Genomic DNA, 9,134 nt, shown 5'->3' with positions numbered 1-9,134 from the left:
TCTTCTGTGCTCTGAGGAGGGACCTTACATCTTTGCATTTCCAGTTGCTTCTTCTTGAAATGTATTCCCAGACTCCCTTCTGCCTAGCAACATGTTTCTTCTTCTTCTCCTTCTTCTTCTTCTTCTTCTTCTTTTTTCAGTGTTTCTTCTATTATAAACAACTTGAGAAATCTTTCAAAGTTAGCTCCAGAAATTTCATCATTGTGTACCATGATTTCTTCTAGCCCTTCTTTCTCTCTCCAATAAGTTAGTTATTTTAAGACAGTATGATTTGAGTGTGACTACCTTTCCTACTAAACTGTGAATTATTTGTGATTTGGGACCATGCCTGGTCATAGGATTTTTTCCGAAGCAGTGTGTGTTTCTTAAGGTTGTAAATAATGGAAAGATGGCATTTAAGAGGAAGTTGTGATGATTCATATATGAGTTGGCTCAGAAGGTTCATGTTTTTTTGTTTTTTAAAAATTTTATTTATTTTTGGCTGCACTGGGTCTTCGTTGCTGCACGTGGGTTTTCTCTAGTTGCGGCAAGTGGGGGCTACTCTTCATTGCGGTGCGCGGGCTTCTCATTGCAGCAGCTTCTCCTGTTGCGAAACACAGGTTCTAGGCATGTGGGCTTCAGTAGTTGTGGCTCGTGGTCTCTAGAGTGCAGGCTCAGCAGTTGTGGCGCACAGACTTAGTTGCTCCACAACATGTGGGATCTTCCCAGACCAGGGCTTGAACCTGTGTCCCCTGCATTGGCAGACAGATTCTTAACCACTGTGCCACCAGGGAAGTCCCCAGCAGGTTCATGTTTTGAAATGATCCAATGTAAGCTTTCTTACAATTAAAGAAGAAAATTTAGCCTTATAAAGGAAAACACCTAAAACTCTGGCCAGTGTACCTTTCTTTACGCAAGAAACAGATGATTTAGTGGCTTTAGGAACTGCTAACTTTCTACTATTTTAAGTTATTAGGAGAGACTGCAAGTGTGGATAAAGATGTTGCAAAGATATTTTCCCATGTTTTTAAAAAATCTTGGGTGTGGAATCCTAGGTACTATTGGATTTGTAGGGAAGATAAGACTTTTCTTCTGTCTTCTTAGGTTGTGTAATAAGGCTTGTAAATTAAACTGACAAAAGACAGATTAATAGGAGGAAAAACATACAAATTTTACTTGATGTTAATATTTTATGTGGCATGAAAGCCTTCATAGAAAAGAAAGAGATATTGTAAGGATGGGATAGACCTGGAAACTTACATGCCATGTTAGCAAAGAACAGTTCGCTGTGGAGACCAGACATGACAAAGGGAAAAGGGGCTGGGCTGGGGCTGCCAAATTGTGGGAAAGTTAGGAAATATGTGGGGGAAACTAATGGGAGATAAAGGTTATTTTAGTAGGTTTGTTTGCACAGATTCATCGTGGTGTCAACTTTTCACGTCTGGAGATAAGAATGTTCTCTTCTTCCTGGTGCAGGGAGAGCACTTTTCTCATATGAAATTGTATGTCCTGCTTTTAGGTAGAAAGAGGGAGGTCAGAGACCCTTTCTTGCCCCTGCTATTCCTCAAGTGTATGCAGCTCAAAATAATCCATATAGCAGGATGGCATATTTGGGGGTGGCATGTTCTGATCCCCTTCAGAGTGTAGGGTTTTTTTCCCGCAAATCACCACCAATACATTTATTTGAGGGAGAAAAGGTCAAATCTTATTAGGAACTTTTAAACTGGGTAGGACTAGAGACCCTGATCTGCCTAACTTCTGGGTGTTCACAGCTGCACGGGTGACCAGGTCCTGCACATGAGGCGACACCATGAAACTGATGAAGAGGGGGACACGTTCTGAGCAGTCACACGATGTCCCGTTCAGAAGGTGCTGCCTTCTTCTTATCAGAAAAGTAGTGCTGAGAAAAATGAAAGCAGAACCTAGCCAGGACTTACTAGCACGTGCCCAGACATGATGGTGGCCTTCTGAAAGGGGATCACACCCTATTTACAAAGTAGGAGAGCGATGCTCCCAGCTGAGCTGAAGGATAAGAGCTGGGGCCAACTCGAGGGGTGTGAATGGGGGGTGGTACCTGACCCCCTGAGTCTTTGCCCTTCTGACCTGGGCCTCCACAAGCCATTCTCTGGCCCCAGCACAAGGCAAACTCGGCAAATCTGCAATGGAAGGGGATTCTGCCCCAATTCCTCAATGCCACCCCGCTTCCTCAGGTCTAACAGTGACCAAGACACTGGGTGTAGGCTCACTTCCACCCATCCCCTGCTTTTGTGCAGACACATGGCAAATATGGAACCCAGAGCCCACCTGGGCTGGAGCACATCTAGGTGTTGCTGGGTTGGTCATGTAACAGGTGCCTGGAGATGATCAGGCCTCACTCACGGTGGCCAGGCTGAGATAGTGTGGGTTTGTGTGTGTGTGTGTTTCTTTTCTTAAAAATTGAAGTACAGTTAATTTACAATGTTGTGTTAGTTTCAAGTGTACAGCAAAATGATTCAGTTATATATATTTATGTATTCTTTTTCAGATTCTTTTCCATTAAAAGTTAATTCAAGATATTGAGTATATTTCCCTGTGCTATACTTTGTTCTTTGGTCTTTGTTGTTTAAGACACAGTGTTTTTTGAGGTGGTTCGGGGTACTCCAGGGCAAAGCATGATGACACCTGGTGGTGGAAAGGCAGGCTGGAGCCACGGAAAGGCTTGCCCTGCCCACTCATGTCCTTCCAGCAGTGGATCCGGATTTGAACTCTGGGGAGTGAGTGGGGAGCCCGGCCTGCAGCCATGATATCGCCCACCAGCAGGAAGGGGTAGGTCGGCATGCCACTGCCACCCCTGTGGGGTAGCTCGGAATGGATGGCCAGGGCCTGGCTGAAGCTGTCATCCACCAGGTAGGCACTGAGGAAGTGGCCAGCAGGTTACAGCCCTGCAAGAAAACCGCATCTTCCAGGATGTGAGGGATTTAGCTGACAAAGAGTCCCAGCAGCCCCTCATCTTTGAAAATCTTCCCAATGGAGCTCAACTCTCCAGTGTACTTGGTCTCCAGTCCCACAAAATGGACCGTGCAGCTATTGAGATGACACGTAAGGGGTGAGCCAATATGTGGGACATTCCCTGCATCATCATCAGGTAGGAGGTCTCCTTCCCCACAGTCTTCAGAGAAATCTTCGTGTCATCCTTGCTGGAAACCTGCTCGATATCATCCGGAGAGAAAATCTTCTTCATGCTGCCCGGGGTCATGGTGGAGAGGGCAGTGGACGTCAGCCAGCAGCTTAGGCCTCGGAACAGCCTATCTTCCCATCCACTTGCACAATGTCCTTGGCATAGGTGAAGAAGGTCGGAGGGTGGAGGACCTTCCTCCCCAGCCCATTGGTCTCAATGGTGTGGGTATTGGCTCATGACCCGTCTGATGGGCAGCTCCATGTAGAGCAGCTGGTGACTGAGCTCTGTCACCCCTGCGCCCAGCACCATGAAAAGAGCTTGGTGGTGGGGTCTTGGTCTCCAGAGCCCAGGACCCCCAACGCGCTGTCCATCCTGCCGGCTGAGGGTGGCGGATGTGCGAGGATATGCGAGGAAGCACGAGGTTGCACTGGGATGCTCGGGGAGGCGCAGGGATGCACGGGGGGATGCGTGGGTGGTGGGTACAGAGCCTGGCCTCGACCCTGCCTCTGTTCCAGCTCCTGCTCCTACCATCCCAGCACTGCTGCGAGCCCACCTTATGGTTTTAATTTTGATGAAACTGGCTTCTATTAAAATCAAATGTCTTCAGGCCCTACACCTCTGAGGAGGACGTGTGGGAGGAGAGCAAACTCCAAGGTATAGGGCTTGCGAAAGAGGGTAGGTTCAAGTGATGCTAAAGATTTACTTGTGCTAATAATTTTTATTAAGATTATTAGTGTATGCGTGTTAAAGTTCTATTCCAAAGTTTCTTAAGTTTTTATTGAACTGCCTCCAATCCTATTTTTTCCCATAATACAGGATGCAAAATTTTTCAGTAAAATGTATTTAATGTTAGAGCAGAAATGCATGTATCTGCAATTCCTAGCAAAAAGAAAGTTCTCAAAAATATTTGCTAATTGGACAGGCATTAAAACTCTGAGAGTATATTCCCAGAACATTTTACCTAAGTGTCTCTTATTTATAGCTGAGCTTACCTTATCTCAGATTCCTAAAGAATTATCTACCTCGACAGTCACAATTTCTTTGTGAAATAAACCATTCCTGTTTCTCATTATGCCCTATTTATTCTCCTCCCAACATGACCTCTTAATTACGTGTGTATTTGTGTTTCCCATTAGACTGTGAGTTCTGCCAGACCGGTTATCTGGTAGGCACTCCACAAACACAAATCGTTGAATGAATGAATCAGTGTTAGGTGAATATTTGTATCACTTGCCAACCTAGAATCTTAATTTCTCTTGGGAGAGATAGAAAAATGACAAGGTATATCCATCAACAGCAGGGAAGCTATTTCTAATGTCTTTCATTTACTAAGTAATACATATGGACAAATGTTTTAATATAATCCTCATAACTATATCATATCTAAGAGTACTTTTATTGCCCCCATTTCATAGATGAGGAAACTAAAACTGAGAGGGATTACACCATCCTTCCCAACATCAAACCGCCAATAAGTGTCAGAGCTGGGGCTGATACCCAGGTGGTCTGATTTCATGCCAGCTCTTAACTGGCATGCTATATTATCTCCAAATTTCAACAACATTATTTCAATGTCAGTGTTGTACAAATGTGTATGTGTGAATGCTGTGTTTCATCATAACCAAAGATGTTAAAGGACCTATAACTGAGTGACTCCAGAATATTTCCCTCATTGGATGTAACTGTCTTCAGAGTCTTCTCTTTTTTCTAGAAGGAACAGAGGACTTATTTTAACCAACCACATTCAGACTTATGAACTCATTCTGTCTAACCTGGAGTTGTAGTTTGCCATCCTCACTAAGTCTAACCACCTGAACCACACCACCTTTTCGTGCTTAAGAAACCCAGATTCCTTGGGCTCCCTCCTCCTCAGCCATTCTATGATGCCTTCTCTGCTGTGTTTTCTCTTGCCAAGGAAATAAACTCAACAGAAACTTTCCCTTCCTCTTTCCACCTACTCCTCCTTCTTCTTCTTTTTTTTAATTTTTTAACATCTTTATTGGGGTATAATTGCTTTACAATGGTGTGTTAGTTTCTGCTTTATAACAAAGTGAATCAGTTATACATATACATATGTTCCCATATCTCTTCCCTCTTGCGTCTCCCTCCCTCCCACCCTCCCTATCCCACCCCTCCAGGCGGTCACAAAGCACTGAGCTGATATCCCTGTGCTATGAGGCTGCTTCCCACTAGCTATCTACCTCACATTTGTTAGTGTATATTTGTCCATGCCTCTCTCTCGTTTTGTCACAGCTCACCCTTCCCCCTCCCCATATCCTCAAGTCCATTCTCCAGTAGGTCTGTGTCTTTATTCCTGTGTCTTACCCCTAGGTTCTTCATGACATTTTTTTTGTTTCTTAAATTCCATATATATGTCTTAGCATACGGTATTTGTCTTTCTCTTTCTGACTTACTTCACTCTGTATGACAGACTCTAGGTCTATCCACCTCATCACAAATATCTCAATTTCATTTCTTTTTATGGCTGAGTAATATTCCATTGTATATATGTGCCACATCTTCTTTATCTGATAGTCTTTGATTTATTCTTTGATAGTGTGCAGTGCTGTGCGAGAATAATCCAGAAGGATATTCACCATCATTAGATCCCAAATGCCAGGTTTAGAAAGTTTACTCTTTTTCAATCTCAGTCAAATAATTAGACAAATCTACTTTGCTTCTGAAATACCATAAACTCATATAGATTGAGACATAGAGAAAATTATGTCAGTGAGTGACAAAATGATGTAAGAAAATGCAGCGTCCAAGTTCTGTAGAGGAATGTACAGTCATCAGAAGCAGGTCAGCAAGATATTGCCTCATGGAAGCCCTTTGGGAAACTGTTCTAAAGGAAGGACTCAGAATTAACCAGTTAACCAATGGTTTATAAATGGTTTCTACTTGAGGCTGTAGTGGTACTAAAAAAAATTTGAAAAAATTTAAAAACAGGGTATTCTCTTAAGTAAGCTAAAATAGGTCCCCACCCCAAATAACCCCCTGAATCATAACCCCAAAATTATCTGGGTTATTCTGGTATTTTCAGAGCCAAGTTTTTATCCATAAACTTCCATTTAATTCTTTCACAAGTAATTGAAAATTCAACATTTGGGAGCCTGTGTTCTTAAGGTTTATTCTATCTGTTATGTAGAAAGTAGAATTTGTGTGTATGTGTTTGTGAGAGAGGGCAGGCTTGTAGGAACACATGTGTATGTACACTTACATGTATGTCATGTAGATCACTGCATTCTGTACAAAAGTATTCTAATATTATTAAAAAGAAGAAAACTGGAGAAACACACTTATGTAACTCCCCTATGCATATTTTAAAGGGATTTTTTTGGTTTGTTTGTTTGCATATTTGTTTTCTCTGTATATCTGAATTTTGATAGCTATTCAAAGTTTTTTTGAACCGTTTGCCTGAATAAATGAGGAAAGAAGAGTGAGAATAAAGACGAGTGGGTATAATCTGTGATTTTGTGGGAAACCAGAAGGCAACTTTAAGATTTTTCTCAATTTGGGATGTATAAGGAAATGGTGCCCTTTACAATATGCTATGCTTTGAAGCTGGTATTTCAGAGAATTTTTCCTCCTTTAAATTGGATAATTTATAAATGAATGCTCCCAAAGGAACTCGTAAAATCAAAGAAAAACATAGGCTGCTGGAAAATTGATTTGTCACCAGTACTTTTTAGCCTAAATAGTTTTCAATTTGATAATGACTTGATTTTAAAATTTCATATGCTGAACGTCAGGAATATGCAAATAATGTAGATGGAAGGGATGGATGTGGTGAAGGTGTCTCCTGGGGAAATGTTTCAGCCACATCTCTCATATCATCTCATGGAAATAGATCATTACTTGCAGTTGTACTTACATACCTCTGTTTTAATATTTGGTTCAAGCTGGGAAAGGAGGAAAACAAAATTCATGCTGGATTTGTGATCATCAGGTGCTGTGTCATGTTTTCTGGATGTCTGGGTAGATCTGATTTAATTCTCAAGGCAATCCTGAGAGCAAAGTGGTGCCCTGATTCTACAGATGGGGAAGAGGAGGCAGAGAGAGATTGGAGAGATTAGTCACAGTGAACTTGTTTTTAATTACCATTTTTTAAATTGAAGTATGGTTAATTTACAATACTGTGTTAGTTTCAGGTATACAGCAAAGTGATTCAGTTATATATATTCAGTTATATGTATATATTCAGTTATTATATATATAGTCTTTTTCAGATTCTTTTCCATTATAGGTTATTACAAGATATTGAATATAGTTCCCTGTGCTATGCAGTAGGTCCTTGTTGTTTATCTATTTTATATATAGTAGTGTGTATCTGCTAATTCCAAACTCCTAATTGATCTAACCCCCTCCTCCGCTATCCCCTTTGGTAACCATAATTTTGTTTGTTTTCTATGTCTATGAGTCTATTTCTGTTTTGTAAATAAGTTCATTTATATCATTTTTTAAAGATTCCACATATAGGTGATATCATATGATATTTGTCTTTGTCTGTTTGACTTATTTCAGTTAAGTGGATAGTCTCTATGTCCATCCATGTTGCTGCAAATTGCATGATTTCATTCTTTTTCATGGCTGAGTGATGAAGTAATGAAGTTTTAAAAGGTTTTTATGGCTCTTTCCAACTCTTTCCACTGTAGAAGCAGTTCTCAAACTTGAAGGAGCATGAAAGTCCCCTGGAGCACTTATTAAATACAGGTCACTGGGCTCCACCCTCAGACCTGCTGATTCAGTGGTTCTGTGGTGCAGCTGAGAATCTGCATTTCTAACAAGTCCCCAGGTGGTGTTGTAGCTGATCCTGGGGCCACACTTTGAGAACCAGTGTCCTATAACAGAAGATGGGAATCTCTAAACCCATATCAATCATGCCCTGTTAATGAAAAGTGAGTATCCAGTGCCTGACTGGAATCTTGAAAATCTGCAGCCTGGTGTGTTTTTTTGCTCCTCAGATACAGTGTGTGTGCCCCTGGGTAGTGCGGTGGCTTGCCTGGGGGCCCTCAAAGCTGCAGGGTAAACACAATGCATCTTTAAGGAGTAATGGTTTTCTTTGATGGTAAAAAGTTTAACATGCTATTTTTATATTAAAACAAACACACAGCTGGGCTATAGAGGAGAATACAAATTCATATGCATTCCTGAGATAAAGCTCTAGATTTCAAAGGAAGTCTGCCCTTGTGGTAGACAGCTTTAGGCTATGCTTCCACTCTCAGAGGGTACAAGTTGGCTGTCCTCTGGCAATGAGAGAGTTCAGCTGAAGAAAAAAAGAGGTTACTTTATGTTGCTATTAAATACTTTCTTGACCTGAGAGTTCCTGTTTCTGGATTCAGATTCTAGTCTCTGCCTGATCTGATATTCCCCAGGGTCTAGCCTTCAGGAACAGGTACACAGGCCTTTTTCTGAGGACATATAGAAAGTTGAAATTACTATTTTAGCACTGGATGCTATAAACTTCAAATTAAAAACAATATAGTAGCACAGGGAACTATATTCAATATTCTGTGACAAACCATAATGGAAAAGAATATGGAAAAGAATATATATATATATATATATATATGTGTGTGTGTGTGTGTGTGCGCGTGTGTATAACTGAGTCACTTTGCTGTACAGCAGAAATTAACACAACATTGTAAATCAACTATACTTCAATAAAATCTAAAAAGAAATAAGGAAATTAAATATATTTTAAGCCTCTTTTCTTCATGGAGGAAAATAATTCAAAGTCAGCTTGGGGTGATGTCTTCCTTCACTGTGGATCCTAGAAAAATCTGGGATTCATTGCATAGGTATGTGCATGACACCTCCCCCCCTACCCAGCAAACACATAATTTCCTAAGTCGGGGTCCCTTTCCCAGGCTGCATTGTCCATCTGGAGCGAGTGCCCTGCTTTACACCAAGCACAAGCGCAGGGCCCTTTCTTTGGTCCCCAGTTTACAGCTTTGCTAAGGGCAGTGGCACTTACTTACCCCCTCCTAGAAGTTCT

The 9,134-nt window shown here is 41.4% G+C and overlaps 1 pseudogene; it reads right to left on the bottom strand.

Annotated features, from left to right (window-relative positions):
- Positions 1-2,553: 2,553 nt before the first annotated feature.
- LOC101276119 (mitochondrial carrier homolog 1-like) overlaps positions 2,554-9,134 on the bottom strand; it is a 62,859-nt pseudogene continuing 56,278 nt past the window's right edge.

This window comes from Orcinus orca, chromosome 10 (assembly GCF_937001465.1).
Source record: "Orcinus orca chromosome 10, mOrcOrc1.1, whole genome shotgun sequence".
Classification (NCBI taxonomy): Eukaryota; Metazoa; Chordata; class Mammalia; order Artiodactyla; family Delphinidae; genus Orcinus; species Orcinus orca.
Note: the sequence above shows the minus strand (reverse complement) of the source record. Positions and strands in the feature narration are given on the sequence as shown.